This window comes from Momordica charantia, assembly GCF_013281855.1.
Source record: "Momordica charantia cultivar OHB3-1 chromosome 6 unlocalized genomic scaffold, Mcharantia_2.0 BLBB01000006.1, whole genome shotgun sequence".
In the NCBI taxonomy this organism is placed as follows: Eukaryota; Viridiplantae; Streptophyta; class Magnoliopsida; order Cucurbitales; family Cucurbitaceae; genus Momordica; species Momordica charantia.
The window spans coordinates 16,432,869-16,453,718 of record NW_028275164.1 but is presented as its reverse complement, the minus strand read 5'-3'; the positions used below and the strand labels follow the sequence as shown (position 1 = coordinate 16,453,718).

General features: G+C 39.2%; 1 non-coding gene across 1 annotated transcript; it reads right to left on the bottom strand.

Annotated features, from left to right (window-relative positions):
• Positions 1-1,152: 1,152 nt before the first annotated feature.
• On the bottom strand, positions 1,153-1,259 carry LOC148210786 (small nucleolar RNA R71). Its single transcript, XR_015792023.1, has one exon. It is a non-coding gene; the product is annotated as a small nucleolar RNA R71 (small nucleolar RNA).
• Positions 1,260-20,850: the final 19,591 nt, after the last annotated feature.

Sequence of the window (20,850 nt, the reverse complement as noted above, 5' to 3'; positions counted from 1 at the left end):
GCTTAGACATAAGTAAAGTGAGAAGCGTAGTCGTTAGTTTCTAAAGTAAAATGCATATTATCCTTAGCAAGTCCTTGATTCTTTGTTGGCTAACTTGAAATAATTCGGGCTAGGTTTTTTTATTATAAGTCCAAATCCAAAATCCAAAACCATTATTTGTGACCACTTCCCATTTACAAGAATCACTCATTTCAACATTCACTATTCTTTAAAACTTCAGAGTTTGGAAATTGTTTAGAAGTTCTTGAGGATCGATACTTGGATACTCCATCCATTTTATATTACTCTGACAGGTGTGCGCTTGCATCTATATAATTGTTACCACGCTTAGCGCGTGCGTTCAGCATAAACGCCCAGTCAAGTTTTTGGCGCCGTTGCCGGGGACTTTAGTTTTAAAATTTTTTCAAATTCTTTTAGTTTTTATTTTTGTGAATTGTTGTTGGGTGTAATTTCCATCCACCGTTTTTGTTCTATATTTTTGGTCGTTTATCTCACAAGGGTAAGTTAAAGTGCATGAGCACAAGATCTTTTCTTCTACCCCTTGACCCTGAGATTGAGCGGACCCTTCGAAAAACTCGAAAGGAGCAAAGACTTCGAAAACAACTAGAAAAGCAAAAAGAGAGAGAAGGTGAAATCAGTCCTGAAAGTGAGGTAGAGAGTACGAGCACATCAATGGAAGATATTCCACCTCGTGATCCGGTTGATCCACCTGCTGTTAACGGTAATATGAGGGATCATGCGAGAAATGATGAATTCAACCATATCCAGATGGCGGACAACAGAGACGTGGCAATGCGAGAATATGCCGCCACGGCTTTTCAGAACTTTGATTCAGGGATAGTCAACCCTATTCCAGCCCACGCAAACTTTGAGCTTAAACCAATGATGTTCCAAATGTTGCAGACAATTGGACATTTTGGAGGGCAGGAACATGAGGATCCACATGATCATCTGAAATCATTCATTCAAATTGCAAATGCATTTCGATTACCTGGTATAACAGACGATGCTCTGAGACTAACACTTTTTCCATTTTCTTTGAAGGACCAAGCTAGAGCATGGCTCAATGCATTTCCACCGGGATCCATCACCACATGGGGGTCGTTAGTGGAGAAGTTCTTAACAAAATTCTTTCCACCTACTCGCCACGCTGATATCAGAGAGGAGATCATCTCCTTTAGACAATATGATCGTGAACCTGTTCACGAGGCGTGGGAGAGATTTAAAGAACTAATCAGGAAATGTCCGAACCATGGCTTGCCGGCATGCATCCAGATAGAACATTTCTTTAGAGGTTTAGATCATCCTACTAAGATGATGCTAAACAATGCTGCCAACGGAGGCTTTACAAAGGAGACATTCAACGAGATAGTTGATCAAGGAGGTTCGAGCGGTTTTAATCAAGGGCAGAGCCAGCAGAACAAGCAGCCCTATGTTCCACCTACACAACAGCACATCCCACCACCGCAACAGCAGTACAATCAGAGAACACAGACTCCACCAGTTCAAAATAACAACTCAAATCTTGAGAATATGATGAAGGAGTACATGGCCCGAACCGACGCAGTGATACAATCCCAAGCGGCATCAATGAGGAATTTCGAGACCCAATTGGGACAGCTCGCCAATGAATTGAAGAATAGACCACAAGGTTCTTTTCCAGGCCATACTGAATTACCAAAACGAGAAGGGAAAGAACAGTGCAAAGCTGTCACCCTCAGGAGCGGACTGGCATATGATGGACCAACAATGCCAACAACAGATGTACAGATGCCGTCCACTGAACCAATTGTAAAGATACCAGAAAATCCAACAACACCAGAAAAAGAGAATATTAGAAAAGGTAATGAGGACACCCCGAGTGTTCCTCCACATGTACAGCCTTCTTTTACCCCTACTCCCCCGTTTCCACAAAGATTAGTAAAGAAAAATAATGATTCCCAGTTTAGAAAATTTTTAGATATTTTAAAACAATTGCATATAAATATACCATTAGTAGATGCTCTAGAACAGATGCCAAATTATGCTAAGTTTTTGAAAGATATAGTTTCTAGGAAGAAAAAAATAGGAGAGCATGAACTGGTAGCCATGACAAAATGTAGTAGTGAAGCTGTAGGCAGCCCGCTACCCATGAAATGTAATGATCCTGGCAGTTTTACCATTCCATGTTCCATAGGAGGAAAAAACTTAGGTAGGGCATTATGTGATCTAGGCGCTAGCATTAATCTTATGCCATTATCAGTTTTCAAATCTTTAGGCATAGGAGAAGCTAGACCTACTACGGTTACCCTCCAACTAGCAGATAGATCTATCATAAGACCTGAGGGAAAGATAGAAGATGTTTTAGTCCAGGTGGACAAATTCATTTTTCTTGCGGACTTTATCATTCTAGATTGCGAGGCGGACTAACACGTTCCCATTATTTTGGGAAGACCATTTCTAGCCACTGGGGATACAGTTTTTAATGTGAGGAAGGGAGAAATTACAATGAGGGTAAATAATGAAGAAGTTAAATATAACGTTCTAGACGCCATGAAATTACCAGGAGACTTTGAAGAGTGCTCTGCTATAACTAACTTGAATCCTGTTATGTTTGATGAGTTTTATGACTTGTTAGTTACAGAGATTGAAGAAGAGCTTGATAAGATAGCAGAAGGACCAGAAGATGTGACTGATCCTATTGAAAAAATACAAAAAGAAGAATGCAAGTCGTTACTTCCGTCCATAGTGGAACCACCCACGTTGGAGCATAAGCCATTGCCGTCGCATTTGAAATATGCGTATCTAGGGAATAACGACACTTTACCAGTTATTATAGCCTCCAATTTATCACCTACTAATGAATATTCTTTATTGCAGATTTTGGAGAAACACAAAAAGGCCATTAGATGGACGATAGCAGATATCCGAGGGATAAGCCCGGCCTTTTGCATGCACAAAATTTTATTGGAAGAAGATGCTAAGAACTCTATTGAGAGTCAAAGGCGGTTGAACCCGAAGATAATAGAGGTTGTAAGGAAAGAAATTTTTAAATGGCTTGACGCCGGTGTTATATACCCAATATCCGACAGCAGCTGGGTAAGCCCAGTACAGTGTGTACCAAAGAAAGGGGGTATAACCATGGTGGCCACCAAGGAGAATGAGCTCACCTCAACTCGAATTGTGAGTGGGTGGAGAGTTTGCATTGACTATCGCAAACTCAACAAGGTAACAAAGAAAGACCATTTCCTCTCCCGTTTATTGACCAGATGCTCGACCGTCTGGCAGGTAAGGATTTCTATTGTTTTTTAGATGGATATTCGGGTTATAATCAAATTACTATTGCTTCAGAAGACCAGGAGAAGACAACATTTACGTGTCCGTATGGTACGTTCGCTTTCAGGCGAATGCCCTTTGGACTATGCAATGCACCCGCGACTTTTCAGAGGTGTATGATGGCCATCTTCTCTGACATGGTAGAAAATATTCTAGAAGTTTTTATGGATGACTTTTCTGTTTTTGGAAATTCTTTTGACGCATGTTTAGTTAATTGGAGAGAGTATTGGAGAGATGTGAACAAACAAACCTAGTCCTAAATTGGGAGAAATGTCATTTCATGTTACAAGAGGGTATTGTTTTGGGTCACAAAATTTCCAAGCAAGGAATAGAGGTAGACCACGCTAAGATAGACATCATTTCAAAGCTACCTCCTCCTACAAATGTCAAAGGGATTAGAAGTTTTTTAGGGCATGGGGGATTTTACCGCCGCTTTATAAAAGACTTTGCTAAAATTTCTAAACCCTTGTGTCAATTGTTACAACATGATAGACCATTTGTTTTTGATGATGACTGTTTAAAAACATTTGAAATGTTGAAAGTTGCTCTATGTTCAGCCCCTATAATTATCGAACCTAATTGGGATTTACCTTTTGAGCTCATGTGTGATGCCAGTGATTACGCAATAGGAGCTATGTTAGGACAACGTAAAAACAAGATCTTGCATCCTGTGTATTATGCTAGTAAGACTCTGACCGGTGCACAACTCAATTACACTACTACTGAAAAGGAACTGTTAGCAGTTGTGTTCGCCTTTGATAAGTTTAGGTCTTACTTGATAGGCACAAAAGTCATTGTTTTTACTGACCATTCTGCTTTAAAATATTTATTTGCTAAAAAAGATGCGAAGCCACGTTTGATACGGTGGATTTTGTTACTTCAAGAGTTTGATATTGAAGTTAGGGACAGGAAGGGTACTGAAAACCAAGTTGCTGATCACCTGTCTAGATTGGAATCCCCGCTCTGTGATGATGGAACTGTTATACGTGAACAGTTTATTGACGAGCAACTCTTGCGAGTTGATTCAGTTCCGTGGTATGCCGATATAGCAAATTATTTGGTAAGTCGAATAGTTCCTTATGAGTTCAACAAGCAATAGGTAAAGAAATCTCTAAATGAAGTTCGATTTTATCGTTGGGATGAGCCTTTTTTATATAAGCTAGGACCTGACAATATCTTACGCAGGTGTGTCACAGAAGAAGAACACGAGGCGATATTAGACGCTTGTCATATGTCTCCATATGGAGGACATTTTGCAGGACACAAAATCGCAGCCAAAGTTTTGCAAAGTGGGTTCTTTTGGCCCACTCTGTTCAAAGATGCACATAAGTTTGCCCAGGTTTGTGACAAATGCCAACGGACAGGTAATATATCTAAACGCCACGAAATGCCTCAAACCCCGATCCTGGAGATTGAAATATTTGATGTGTGGGGTATAGATTTTATGGGTCCATTTCCATCTTCTAATGGTAAGCTTTATATATTGTTAGCAGTAGATTATGTTTCGAAATGGATAGAAGCCATTGCAACTGCTACCAATGATTCCAAAGTTGTCATTCGTTTTCTGCAAAAGCACATTTTTACGCGTTATGGAACCCCGCGTTGTCTGATAAGCGATGGGGGGGCTCATTTTGTGAATAGGTCTATGCAAAAGTTGCTGACTAAATACAATGTGCGTCATAGGGCATATAGGACAACATTTAAGACTCCCCTCGGCATGTCCCCCTATAGGTTAGTCTTTGGAAAAGCGTGTCATTTGCCTCTTGAGCTAGAATATAAAGCATTTTGGGCTACTAAGAAATTAAATTTTGATTTGTCGGCTGCAGGTGAAGCGAGGAAGTTACAATTGTTGGAATTAGAAGAACACAGGCAATTTTCTTATGAGAATGCTAAGTTGTTTAAGGAAAAAACTAAACAGTGGCATGATAGGCGTCTTCGGCCGAACAATCTTCAAGAAGGTGATCTGGTTCTGTTATTCAATTCTAGGTTGAAACTTTTTCCTGGGAAACTTAAGTCTAGATGGTCTGGTCCCTTTAAAATTTTTAAAGTTTACCCATATGGGGAAGTGGATCTAGTTGACTCTACAAGAAGTATTTTTAAAGTAAATAGGCAGAGACTTAAGCTGTATTTTGGAGAACCAGTGGATAGAGGAAAAACCTCCATTCAACTTTCATGTCAATAAATGTTTGCGAAAAATGTTTTTCCTTCTTATCCGTTTTCAAAGAACAAAAGTAAAGGAAGGAAATTTTTGTATCTTACATTCTTTTTGTTTAATTATAAAAAGTTTTTCTTATTAAGAGAATATTTTTGGAAAACGTTGAAAAACAAAAAGAAAGAAAGAAAAAAAAAACATTGAAAAAATTTTACGCAGGCGCCTGGCGCTTGCCCTTTGCGAAAAATAAAAATCACGCAGGCGCCTGGCGCCTGCCCTGTTTTTCCAGCATTTCGAAAACTCTCAGGTTCGAGAAGTCGTGCAACATATCTCCAACTTGAGGGCTTCATTGGATTTTGCGGTTTTACCTTCATGGCCTCCAGCGCTAGCTGCTATCCTTGGTCATCCATCTTCCAGTACCGACACTGATCCTTGTCCACAACCTCCGACTTCATGAAGGGGAGGTTCCTTCTTTGCTATTTTTTGTGTTTTTATTCTTTTGGTTAATGACGTAGTTTGCATATTCTAGCATTACTATGCATGTTTTTTTGTATTGATTATGTTTCGAGCTCAGTTGAAGCATGAATAAATTAGTATCGTTTATCTTCTGATCACTTAAAGTATGCCTTCACTTAACCTTAGTCTAGCTTTTCACATGCCTATTTTAAAGCATCTGTGCTGTGCATGTGATTTCATGTCGACGATGATTATAAGAGATTGTTGAGTTTTCTATTCTATGCCTGACTAAGCTTTGAGCTATTTCCTTTGTTTATGTGATAAACTCATTTTCTTTTATGTCTTTTTGATCTTTACAGACTTTAAGCTTTTTCTTTGCCCCTATATAGGAAGTCCTTGTCCTTTTTACTGTTAAGCCTTTTTCATCCGATGCAAAAGTCTTTTCCCAGTGAGGACACTGTCTCTCTTAAGTTTGGGGGGACAGTCGTTGTGTCAGTTGTTGTTTCAGAAAGATAAAGTGTTATTTATATTTGAAAACTCATGCTATTTTCTTTTGAAAAAGAGTCAGTTGGAAAAACAAATGCTATTACAAAAAGAAAGTGTTGAAAAGAATAAGTGAAAAAAAAACAAAAAAAAAAAAACAAAACAAAACAAAAGTTGCAGAAGAGTAAAAAAGAGTATTGTTGAGAGAAAATAAGAGTGGGGAAAAGACTTGTGTTAGAAAGAAAAGAGTGGTAAAAACAATGAGAGTTAAAGAAAATGTAGTTATGATTTCCGAGTCCTACTGTAGACACCCATTTAGTTTTAGGTTGGGTGTTGACTTTGAAAATAGCAGTAAGGATGGTGATAAGTGACTTCGTGTTTCTCATTGTCGTCGTCTTATGACCTAGCTGTTAGTTCAAAGTCTTTCTACGAGTAGCTGTGGTTGAAACCGATGTTAGTGTGTGGAAACCTTAGGGGCTAGTAGCCGGTCTTTCAGATGTAAAAGTCTCTATGTAAAAAAGGGAGTTTGCAGATTCCTTAGGGGTATTTGAAAACGTTTTCTGTTCTTGAAAGGAAAAAGGATTTTGAAAGAGAAAGTTTTTATCATTTCAAACTTGGTTTATAGTGACTAAGCTTACAAAGGCAATAGAATGGTAGGCTTTGACATCTTTTCCTTGAGACAATTTATGATTGAACATATCGGTTGCTTTTGCTTTTCCTTGTCCATGTGTTAGAAAGCTGATTAAAGTTGCTAAGTTTTGCTTGAGGACAAGCAAAAAGTTAAGTTTGGGGGTGTGATTACGCTTGTTTACATGCGTAAAAAGAAGGTTTTAGATGCTGTTTTTACTATGTTTTAGCTTTGTTTCGGACTTTTCTCAGTCATTTGAGTTCCAATTCATGCAAAATTCATATATGATGGTTTGTGGTTGGCTTATATTGTATTTATGACATTTTAGGGCCATTTGGGAGTGGAAATTAATCAAAAGAAGCAAAAAGTCGGAAATACCTACATAGGAGGCGCCAGGCGCTTGGGAAGGCTGCAGAAAACATTTTTTCTTCCAACTTTGCCCTTAATGAAACGCGTCTTCCAATGCGTTTTGGTGGTTCCAACCGATGCATACGTGTAGAAGAAGTGTTCCACTATCAGTTTGAGCACGATTTAGTCAGTCAAAGATGTTGGAAATGGGTGATTCACCATCGTTTTAGGAACTACCTAACCAATTCTGCACAGCTATAAATTCCAGCAACTTCTCCATCAAATTCATCAAGCCTTGCTTCCTTCTCTTGATCATTTTTAGTGTTTCTTTTTTGCTTTCTAAGTACTTTTGAGTTGCTTTCATTAGTTGCTTTTGGTTTTTAAATCCCGAGCACTTTACATTCCTTTATTGAGCTTTGTTTTGTTTCCATGTGTACTTAGTTATTTTCTACTTATTCAAATATATAAAAATCCAGCACTTTGCTTCTCTTCCCTTTGACTTTACTTTATTTTTAGTTAAGAGAGTTGTGTTTTTGGAGGAAAGAGCACGTGACACTCCCCCTTGCTTGAAAGAGAAGGGCGAAGCTCTCAATCCCGAGCAAAACTCTCCGTTAGTTAACTTTTGTTTTTCACACATGCATTTCAATTTCAACCACTCTACTTGCTGTATTTTCTTTAATATGTCTTTCTAAATTCTCGTCTCTAGCCCGGTTATGGATAGTTAGCCTTTTATTTCTAATAAGGGTTGCTAAGAAGTAGTGTTTTTTGCTTTCCATTCATTGCTCAACATGTTTTCCCAAAAAGTTAGGATTTAAAGAAGGCCACTGTAAGTCTTAACAAGTCAATACTGAAAAGGTTGCTTATTTGCATTGTTGAGTGGTTAAACCGAGGAGAGGAGCGCCTTAGACATAAGGGTTCCGCTTAAGTAGCCTAGACATAGGACCTTAACCCTAGGTTGCGACTATTTCCATCCTAAAACTAAGATATCTCTCATAATAGACATATTAGGGAATGTCTTAGGACTTTGAACTTGCTTAGACATAAGTCAAGTGACAAGCGTAATCGTTGGTTTCTAAAGTAAAATGCATATTGTCCTTAGCATGTCCTTGATTCTTTGTTGGCTAACTTGAAGTAATTCGGGCTAGGTTTTATCATTATAAGTCCAAATCTCAAATCCAAAACCATTATTTGTGACCACTTCCCATTTTACAAGAATCACTCATTTCAACATTCACTATTCTTTAAAACTTTAGAGTTTGGAAATTATTTAGAAGTCCTTGAGGATCGATACTTGGATACTCCATCCATTTTATATTACTCTGACAGGTGTGCGCTTGTATCTATATAATTGTTACCACGCTTAGTGCGTGCGTTCAGCAAAACGCCAGTCACACCGGTCCTTGCCGTTTATCCCAAGGTACTGATGACTTCCCAGTGTATTGGTCCTTGACATTTATCCCCAAGACCTCAATACACATTTACAGAGATTTGACGTTCGGCCTTGTCATTTATTCCCAAGGCCACTACTCAGGGCTTTGAACCTCCAAGCGATTTATATGCATTTTTCAGGTCAGAACACCCGTGGTTAACGGACTATCAACCCGTCCCTTTACCCTTCACCCTTCACCACTTCACTGACCCTTCCATGACCACCTACAAGTAAAAATCCCACATTCTAAATCACTACACCGTTTACAAGCATGCTGTTCCACGTAATAAACAAAATACATCCAACAGCTCACAACCAGAGCAATATGAATTAAATTATCGGTATAACCACGCTAGCATTTCATTTACATCCCATTTGCAAAACGTCATGAGCCAGTTACTTCTAACTACAACAGTTCGGAACCTACCAGTCACCCACAACAATAAGAACAGGAAGCATGTTTCCTAAAAAATATTCAATAATAGAAAGACGGCAACAAGATCGCAAGAAATCCACAAATCAAACTAACAATCCCTACATGCTCATTTAAATGATTTTAACAAGAAAAAGAACAGCATCAAAACCATTCCTTTAACGTTAAATAACGCACGCACTCGCCCCCTGGTGCTACTTACACAACCACGTCTTTAAGTTTGCGTCGATCTCACACCTAAGCACCAAAAACAGAAAAAAAACAGCAATTTAAATGTACTGTTCAGCCTTCGAAAAACGACTCTACGAGGGTTCAATGGGCTCATTACCGCAAAACGACTTCGTGTAGCTGTGGGTAAATTAGATCTAGCTTGCAAAGGTGTGGGTAGCGTAAATCGGGCTTCGAACGGATAAAGATAATCGCCGAACACCACCAAAACACTGCTGTCCACGTTTTTGCAGCAGCGAAAAGTGCCCAAAATGACCTCCAACGGCTTCGTTTTGATGTCCGTTACTACAAAACAACTTTGCTTAGGTGTGGGTATTCCAAATCTAACTTCGAAACAAATGTGGGGCAAAGAAAAGTTACCGGGTTTCACGGATCTAAGCTATTCGAGGTTGTTAGGCTCGTTGGATCGGATAAGGGACGCCGCGAAAACAGCCTCACGTGTATCGATGCCGCCTGCAGCAGTCCGAACGTCAGGCACCGCCGCTGCCCGTCGCACGCCGCTGCTACCCGTCGCACGCTGCCGCTGCTGCTCGTTGCGCACTGCCGCCGTCTGCCGCTGCCCAATGTCGCGCTGCTGCTGCCCGACGCCCGCGCCTGCTGCTGTCCCGTCGTCGGTGCTGCTTCATCGGAGAAAGAAATCCGGATGGGGGGGGGGGCTGGCGGCTTCAAACGAAAGGGAAGGGTGGAAGAAGATGAGGAAGGATAACAAGATAGGCTAGGGTTGTTTTGTTTTAATTCCCCTTTTTCTTTTGTTTTGCAACATAAACTCACTTGGGCTACTTTCTTTTGTTTAAGGCCCATTTACCCAATCACTCCTTGTTAACAAAACCAATAATATAATTTTGTAGTTGGTCCAATGGCCCAGAGCAAGTGTCACATAGCGAAATCCGTACTAAACCATAACTTAATAAATACTACACGCTACTAACTCACCACTAACTCTGTAACAATACACACTAGCCGAGATGCCATACTTAAATTAAATAAAGATCACTGAGGAGTCAAATAAAAAAAATAAAAAATAAAAAAAGATGAAATAAATGAATAAATCAATAAACAAAATCTATTTTGTTGTAAAATTTTCTGGAACTCGGGGCAAGCTAACCTGAGTAACGCGGGGCGTTACACGAACGACCTGGATCGAGTCGTCTGTAACCTTTACAGAGTGGGTCGTATCCATAGTGTTGCCACAATAAGGTACCCAGACTGGAGAAGTCAGTTTCTCTTTTAACATATTAAATGCTAGCAAACAATCATCAGTAAAAAGAAAAGGAGCATCTTTTTCAAGAAGATTACATAAAGGTTTTACAACGTTTGAAAATTTTTTAATAAAACGCCTGTAAAATCCTGCATGTCCTAAAAAACTCCTAACTCCTTTCACATTTGTCAGGGGATGAAGTTGTTCAATTACTGAAATTTTAGCCCTATCAACTTCCAATCCCTTCTTATAAACTTTATGCCCCAAAAGTTTACCTTATGTGACCATAAAATGACATTTTTTCCAATTTAGAAAAAGGTTAGTTTCTCGACAATGATGCAAAACACGAGAAAGATCATGGAGGCAATTGTCAACTAATGAACCAAAAACAGAAAAATCATCCATAAAAACCTCCATGAAGTCCTCAACCATATCAGCAAAAATAGCCACCATGCATCGCTGAAATGTAGTAGGGATGTTACACAACACAAATGGCATTCGCCTAAAGGCAAACGTTTCATAAGGACATGTGAATGTTGTCTTCTCTTGGTAATCAATCACGACCTGATTATAACCTGAATAACCATCAAGAAAATAGTAGTAAGGATAACCTACTAATCTATCAAGCATCTAATCAATAAAAGGGAGATGGAAGTGATATTTTCTGGTGGCCTTATTTAATTTTCTGTAGTCAATGCACACTCGCCACCCAGTTACTGCCCTTGTAGAGATGAATTCATTTCTTTCAATTTTTATTGTAGTCATCCCTTCTTTCTCGGGCACAACTTGCACAGGACTCACCCAAAAATTATCAGATATAGCATGAATAATCCCTGCCTTAAGAAGTTTTAAAACTTTAACTTTTAGCACATCCTTCATGGCCGGATTCAATCTCCCGTGATGCTGAACTGATGATCGAAAGGTATCCTCCATTAAAATGTTATGCATAACTATCGAATGACTAATTCCCTTTATATCAGCAATGGACCATCCTAAAGCAGATTTATGAGTGCTTCAAATTCTCAAAAAAAAATTTCCTCTTCTAATTGGCTTAAATAAGCAGATATAATAACATGAAAAGTAAAACGCTCACTAAAAAAAGCACAACGAAGATGAGCACGTAATTGTTTCAAATCAAGTGCAGGAACTTTCACAGGTTCATCAAAATTTTGATTTAGCTCCTGATGGGATGTGAATCCTGCAGCGGAAGCGATGATCCTTATACGTCAAGTTTGAGAAACAAAATTCATACGATGAAAAGGAAATATAGGGAAAAAAAATATTTCCCTTACCTTTGAAGAACGTTTCTTCAATAGATTAACCCCGAACACCACCAATAGAACTTCCTTACTATCCTATAGGTACGAGAATGTGCTTGTGGGAGCCTTCGATGTGGAACTAGAGGGAATGGAGAAGAGAGAGCTTGTGTAACGCCCCGAGATTTCATATAAACATCCTAGGCAACGCTAAATAATTCTTCTGGCTAACCTTAACTCTAAACACGAGATAAGCAACCTCCTGGAAAATAATTTAGATGAAATAAAGCTTCGACTTCCATACGTTCTATCAGAAATATAAATGTCATAAAGTGTCAGAACTCCGCCCTCCGTGGGCAATTTAAAAGAAAACAACAACATCTCAAATTCGCCTCAGTGGCTAAAATTATTAAATAAGTAAAAACAACCGTGCACCTAAACTCCAATGACAACAACGACGCGTTTACCAACAACATCCATAACAATTAAAGTAGTTCTAAATAATACAAAATTTCCTCCGCGGTTCACACCTAGCAATAACATATGTCTCAAGGCTACTCGTACCCAACTACCCTTCCCTCTATCCTCACTAACTAAACTAGTGATCCTTCCTCGGTCAAGCCCTCTCCACATCATCACCGCGGACGACCCCGTTCACACCTGAAACATATAAAGGTACAAAGGGGGGGTGAGTACATAAGGTACTCCGTAAGTAGCACTTTCTAACTAGCACAAAAAAAAAATTATGCTCACAGTCACAACATAAAGAACAAAACAATAGCGAGGCAATCAAATAAGCAGTGAGAGATAGCGAACAATTAACTTGACATTTAGAACAAAACAAAAGCAAGGCAACCAAATAAGCAGAGAGAGATAGCGAACAAATAACTTGACATTTACATACAACAACTAAGCGTCGAAACTACCAATACCACAACCCATGATTCGCTAGCCCTTGTTTCATAGTACTAAACCTTCCTCAACACCCCCCTTTATCACTCCCCGCTTAACTTCTCGAGGCATGACGGCTCTTGACATTTATTCCCAAGTCACCGTACCTCCTCCTTCTCCAGTACTTGATGTCCGACCTTGCCATTTATTCCCAAGGCCAAACACCACTACTTCGCAAGCTCCACTCTTCTTTAATCCCTCAAGCCTAACTCCTCGAGTCGTATTGACCCTTGACATTTATCCCCAAGGCCTCAATACTCCTCTCCAGAAACTTGACGTTCGGCCTTGCCATTTATTCCCAAGGCCTGAACTCTGCATCGTCGTTGTTCGTGGTGGTCGCCGCGGACGGCCACGATGGACGCCAGAAATCGAGTCGCTGCTGCTTCGATGCCAGCCGCCGCTGTGAAAGTGGTGCAGGACGCCGGAGTTGCCGCGAATCATCGTGTCTGAAGCAGAGGCCACCGGATCTGCGCACCGAAGGACAACACGTGGCTTGCTGAGTGTCAGATCTGGACAAGCTTTGGATGAGATTGTGCCACCACCGGCTGTACGTCGCGCCACCTACAAACCTCGCTGGAAGTGCGTGGAGCCGTCGGGTTTGCCGCTGTTAACAAAATAAGTGCTGTGGGAATCGAATGCCGTCGCTCGTCGGAGGGGTGCCGTCGCCGGTGAGGATTTGCTGGAGAAGAAGAAGCAAAGGGATGGGGGGGGGGCTGGCGGCTGCAACAAGAAAGGGGAGAAAAGGGGAAGAAAGAGATGGCTAGGGTTTGACTTGTTTTCCTTTTGATTTCCTTTATTTTTTTTTTTAAACTAAAAGCCCAATTCCCAAATTAATAGAAGGCCCATGGGTTTGAAGAATCCAAAATTCTACTTTCAAACAATATAAACTCAACGATCTTCAATAAAAAAAAAAGTAAAACAAATAAATCTAAGGCCCGAAGCGAAAATCCTACAGAAACCATTCCAGTAATTAAATTAAACTCACAACACCCCAAAATGAAATCCAAGAGGAAAAATTAAATTTCCAAAAGTTCAATTAAGTTTTAATTAAAATGTCTTTTCAAAATTTTAGGACTTAATTATCTAAATCAAACGAAAATAACTTGATTCGAAATTATCCAAAATTAAAACTCCAAAATAATAAGTTCCAATAATTTCACTTAACGAAAAAGGAAGAAATCCAAAGGCACAATTTTAAATCATAAAATAAACGAGTCAGAGAACGCGGGGCGTTACATCTTTAGTGAGTTTACACTCCCCTCACACTCGAGAGAGAAGAGGGTCAAGCTAGAACTTATTGTAAGGCTCGTTTATTCATTTTTATTCAATGAAAAATACTTCCTTTATGTTTTCGTGCATTTCTTTCCTTTAAAAATGTTCTAAATTAGTCATCAACCTCTTTGTAAAATGCCTTAGTCAAAATGATTTGATCTTCAACACGCTCGGGATTTGTCCAGAATTGCGCCTAACACTTTTTTGGTTGGTTTCTAAAAACTTTTCTTTACTTCTTTTTTCCATTTGGCCAGTGACAACTTGATTTATACACTAAAGCTCAACCCTAAGAAGGGTGAGTTAGGTAAATATTAGGTAACCAATATGGGATGTGACTTAGACATAAGTGCATAAATATTAGGTAACCATCTGCTCAACATTTGCAGATGATGGGCCAGTTCGGAGGATCGACTAACGAAGATCCTTATTCCCATTTAAAATCTTTTATTGAAGTAGCTAATGCATTTCAACTTCCTGGTGTCTCTCAGGATGCACTAAGACTAGAAATGTTTCCGTTTTCTCTCAGGGACGATGCAAAGACTTGGCTAAATGTGTTAGGACCAAATTCCATCACCACGTGGGTGGAATTAATGGATAAATTTTTGGCAAAATACCACACTTTGACCAGGAACGCGGACGTTTAAGAAGACAGTGTGTCTTTTCGACAAAAGGAGAACGAAACAGTTTAAAAAGCTTGGGAGCATTTTAAAAAGTTACTTAGAAGATGCACGAGCCATGGATTGCCGCATGTGTGCAGATTGAACTGTTCTATAGAGGACTGGATTGTTCATCAAGAACGATGTTGAACACCACAGCCAATGACTCGTTGTTAGAAAAATCGGTTAATGAGATTGTTTACATTTTGAACGAAATGACAGAAATTAATGTCCAAGGAGAGATATGAAAGTCATTGCCAAAAAAGCAAGTATCAGCAGGAGTCTTTAAGTTAGACATAGTAGCCTCAATGAAAGCCCAAATGGTGGTTATGAACCAAATGTTAAAACAACCGACAATGGAGAAGGAGACAAAATCCACCATTTCAGCGATTCTGGAACCCTCTTATGTCTTACAAATTTTAGATATATCTTGTGTTTATTGCGGTGATAACCACTTATATGAGAATTGTCCAGCTAATCCAGCATCTATTTTTTATTTAGGTTATGGTGCCCAGTGGAATTTCAAACCATATTCGAATATCTACAACCCTCGTTTGAGGCACCATCCAAACTTCTGTTGGAGTAACCAAGAAGTAGCTAGTACCAGTGCACAAGCACCTGCTCAACAATACAAGCAAAACTACACTCCTCCTGGTTCTCCTACGCAATGTTCGTTACCGCCACAACAATACAATCAGCAAATAGGTCAAAATAACAACACTCAGCAAAGTTATAACAATGGAAGTTTGGAGGCCATGATGAAAGAATTCATGACTGAAACTGATGTTGCAGTAAGAAACTTGGAGATGCAAGTAGGGCAGATGGCGAATGACCAAAAATATAGACCATAAGGTACCTTGTAAGGACACACGGAGAAAATGAAGCAAGATCGTGAAGGTATGGAGCAGTGTAAGGCGGTCATCACAAGAAACAGACTAAGTTATGATGGACCCTCACTTCCAAATTAAGGAACCGATTCAGTTACACCTATTTCCACTCCACAGCCAGAAGAGAAAGCATAACCCATAAGTTCAGAAGAGATAGGTAAAAAGGCGGACAAAGGTAAGCAAGTAGTGCCTTGCACTACTCCGCAGGTAGGTAATATTAAGATCCCTCCACCTTTTCCCGAAAGACTAGTTAAGAAAAATTAGGATAGTCATTTTAAGTTATTTGAGATTCTAAAACAGTTTTATATAAATAAACCTCTCATAGATGCCTTACAGCAAATGCTAACAACACAAAGTTTTTGAAAAATGTAGATACTAAGGTTGGAGAGAATCCAATGTAATGTATTCTCATTATTAAAGTCTATATATATAGACAAATATAAACGATTGACCTAATCCTATAAGGAGAAGGTAAAGAACAAATTAATATTAATACAGGAATATAAAATATACTAATATCTATACTCTAACACTCCTCTTCCAGTTGGTGCATATATACGAATCATGCCCAACTTGTTAGACAAACAATATATTCGTGCTCTATTCAATGCTTTAGTAAAGATATCTCTTTGCTGCTCTCCAGTCTTCACATACCCTCTAGCCACCAATCCTTGCTGTATTTTCTCACGTATATAAAGACAATCAACTTCAATGTGTTTGGTTCGTTTATGAAATACTGGATTAGATGCAATATGAAGAGCTGCTTGATTATCACACCAAAGTTTCATTGGAGTGGTGATGCCAAATCCTAATTCAGTCAGAAGCTTATGTATGCATACTAATTCACATACCGACTGTGTCATAGCTCTATATTCTAATTCAGCACTCGAACGTGACACCATGTTTTGTTTCTTACTTTTCCAAGAAACTAAATTACCTCCGACAAATACACAATATCCTGAGGTTGATCTTCTATCTTCCTTAGAACCTGCCCAATCAGCATCTGAAAAACGTTCAATATTAAGATGACCATGATCTTTATATAACAAACGATGTCCAGTAGCACTTTTCAAATAACATAGAATATGTTCCAAAGCGATCCAATGGTCAGTCGTAGGAGAACTCATAAACTGACTCATAATACTGACTGGTTAAGCTATGTCTGACCTTGTAACCGTAAGATAATTCAACTTCCCTACTAATCTCCTATATTTCTCAGGATCTTCAACAACTCCCCTTCCTTTGTAAGTATGTTCTTGGCATCCAAATTCCAAGGGATCGCAAGTACAGAACGTTAGCCCTGTCTCAAGCAACTTATATCGACAAGATGCTTGTTCGATATTCGATGCAGAATTCCAAGAAAGGTTTGTTACCCTTCAGGCATGGAATTCATCTGTCTAAGGAACAATGTCCTAAGACACCTCAAGAAGTTGAGGATATGAGATGTATACCCTATGCTTCAGCAGTGGGCAGCTTGATGTACGCTATGCTGTGCACGAGGCCTGACATTTGTTTTGCGGTAGGGATGGTCAGTAGGTACCAATCCAACCCAAGATATGATCACTGGACTGCTGTTAAGGGAATCCTCAAGTATCTTAGGAGAACGAGTGACTACAAGCTCGTGTATGGCGCTAAGGATTTGATCCTTACAGGATACACTGACTCTGACTTCCAAACAGACAAGGATTCAAGGAAATCCACGTCGGGGTTAGTATTCACTCTTAACGGAGGAGCGGTAGTTTGGCGAAGCATCAAACAATGATGCATCGCAGACTCCACAATGGAGGCTGAGTATGTTGCAGCTTGTGAAGCAACAAAAGAGGCGATTTGGCTTAGAAAGTTCTTGACAGATTTGGACGTTGTTCCAAACATGAACTTGCCCATCACACTTTATTGTGATAACAATGGTGCTGTGGCAAATTCAAAAGAACCTCGAAGCCATAAGAGACGCAAACACATCGAAAGGAAGTACCACCTTATATGGGAGATAGTGCAGCGAGGAGATGTGATTGTCACGAAGATCGCTACAGAGCACAATATTGCTGATCCTTTTACAAAGGAACTCACGACTAAAGTGTTTGAGGGCCATCTAGAAAGTCTAGGTTTACGAGCTTTGTACAGTTAGTCTAGGGCAAGTGGGAGAAATGTAATTGGGTATAGTGTATGCCCTAGTTTATTGTATTTTCCCTTTGCTTTATGATAATGTACACCCCACTCGAGTTTAGTTCAAGTGGGAGTTTGTTGGGTGTGTTGCCCTAAACTCGTAGTTTGTATTTTGTAAAAACAAATGTCTATTTAATAAAGTTTTATTCAATAAATTTGTTGTTGAATCATAGCTTTGCATTGTCCAAAATCCAATAAACTAACCATCCAAGGTTATTTATGATGTAATCGGGACAGTATATAGTTGATATACGGGGTATATATTTGATATACCCCTAATATATGAATGGATAATGTCCCGTGAATAACCTAAAGGGTCTATAGTATATGGATAAGGCTGGGTACCTTATCCTGGCAACACTATGGATACGGCCCGCTCTGTAAAGGTTACAGACGACTCGATCCAGGTTGTTCGTGTGGAGACATGCGAGTGGGGGTATCCTATACAATGAGTTTGTGTAAGACCGGACCGCGAAATAGGCAATCTTTAGATGTAACACCGTTAACTAATAGATTGCCATTTCTTAGGATGACCAGGCAACTCATTCTCAATCCTGAGTGAGTTATGGACTCCTGCCCGTGAGGGCTCGTTCTTTGATCTGTATGGGTTAGAGTGGCCCGAGTCGCCGACTCAACATTCCTACCATTTTGGGGATGAGACCGAGTGGGGACCTGGGAACATAACTTCAAAAGATGGAATTCACTCCTCCCCGACTTTAGCGAAGTAGGTGAGTGTTCCCTTAAATGCTGACTTCGGGACTTGAACAAGGGGCCCCACCCTCTAATTGGCCGAGAGGGACTTCCGGTTATTGGTTGGACTATAATCGGGTTGTTCATTAGAGGAGCAGTGCTGTTTAAGGAGTAAGATGTAACTCAGGGGTAAAACGGTAATTTGACCCAACTTGAGTTGCGAACACTCGTGAAGGATTGAGTCGTCATTAATGGTCGTATATCCATGGACACGAAAACATTCTGCAGTGAGAAGAGTGCAACTGCGGGTCTTTAGTGGAATGACCCGTAGTTAATGAATCTAGATTAACTCGGTCAATGAGTTTGACCGATTAATCTTGCATTGTTGGAGCTTCGGATTTGTAGGTCCATTAGGTCCCCTTGCTACCTCATAACGGATAAAACGAGGATCAAGTTTTTGGAAGAATTTGAATTGTTCAAATTACTTAAGGGATTATATGTATATTGATACATTATAATATATAGTTAATTGTAAATTAAAACTATATATTATGAGAGATATTATTTGAATGAGATTCAAATAAAACTAATATGAATGAGATTCATATTAAAACTATAGGTTAAAAATAATGTGCATAAGATGTACATTAAAACTATAGGTTATACGAGAGAAATGTTTTAGAATATGATTCTTATTTTATAATAAATAATTAAGTGTTAATTATTTATGTATATATATATTTATTAATCATTAATTGGATTAATAATTAATTATATTAATTAAATTGATTAATTAATTATATATATATATTTAATTATTATTATATATTATATATATATATATATATTAATATTAATATTATTATTAATATTAACTCCGTTGCAAAATTGCAGGGGAGTGGGATGTTGTGACGTGGGGAGTTACCCCACGTCACCCTTCTTCTTCTTCTCCAAGTGTTGGAGAATGAGTATCAAGGTCTTACAGAACAAAAAAAAAAGACTCCCAGGATTTCTCTCAAAATGCTCTCAAACTCTCCCTCTCTTCTATCAAGGTGCTACCACAAGCACGATTCCGAGACCCAAGAGGATAGCGAGGAAGATCCGGTGGTGGTGTTCGAAGGGAATTCACTGAAGAAACGTTCTTCAAAGGTTTGTTTTTTCCTTGTATTTCCTTCTTCAAAATTCGATTTTGTATCCTGAAAATCAGTAACGAAAATCTGTTTCCGCTCCAGGATTCACATCCCTTCAGGATCAGGCACGGAGGGAGATGTATTGCTAGGATGTTCTTCAGTAGAAGTAGAGACAATAGAATAGACAAGAAAGGTATCATCTTCCTCTGACTGCTCCCCATGATTGGTACCCAAGGACGATGAAAAAGGAGTATTTTCAAAGAACGTAACGTCAGAAGAGACAAGATATCTACTGAGACTAGGACAATAACATCGATACCTTTTTTGAACACGAGAGTAACCAAGGAAAATTCATTTCAATAACTTTGGGTCTAATTTGGTGAGCTGGAGGCGAACATCCCGAACGAAACAAGTGCAACCACATATTTTAGGTTTAATAGGAAATAAAGGTTGCGTAGGACACAGAGTATGATAAGGTATTTCACCCTTAAGAACTAACGAAGGCATTGGATTAATAAAGAAGCAATCCGTCGAAATAGCATCAGCCCAAAAGTATTTTGGAACATGCATTTGAAACATTAAGGCCCTTGTTGTTTCGAGAAGATGTCTATTTTTCCTTTCTGCAACTCCATTTTGAGACGGAGTATCAACACACGAGGATTGATGAATAATACCATGTTCACTTAAATAGGAGCCAAGAGCACCAGAAAAATATCTTAGCATTATCACTCCGTAGAACTTTAAGAGAGCCACCAAATTGAGTTCAAATTTCAGCATGAAAGTTACGAAAATGAAAAAGTACTCATAACGATGTTTCATCAAATATAACCAAGTTACACAAGAGAAATCATCTACAAAAGTAACAAAATACCGAAATCCATTTTTGGACTCAATAGGACAAGGACCCTAAACATCAGCATGAACTAATTCAAAAAGAGCATTAGCTCGTGTATTCACTCTAGGATAGGAACTGAGACGATGAAACTTAGCAAATTGACATGACTCACAATCTAAAGAATGTAAACTATGAAATTGAGGACGGGGACTCTTTAACACGGAGAGAGATGGATGACCCAAAACAACAATGTTCTTCGAAGGGAGTTGGCACTCGAGTGCAAACGGTGGCTGTAGGTATTTGTGCATCAAACGTGTAGAGGCCATTAGATTCACGCCCT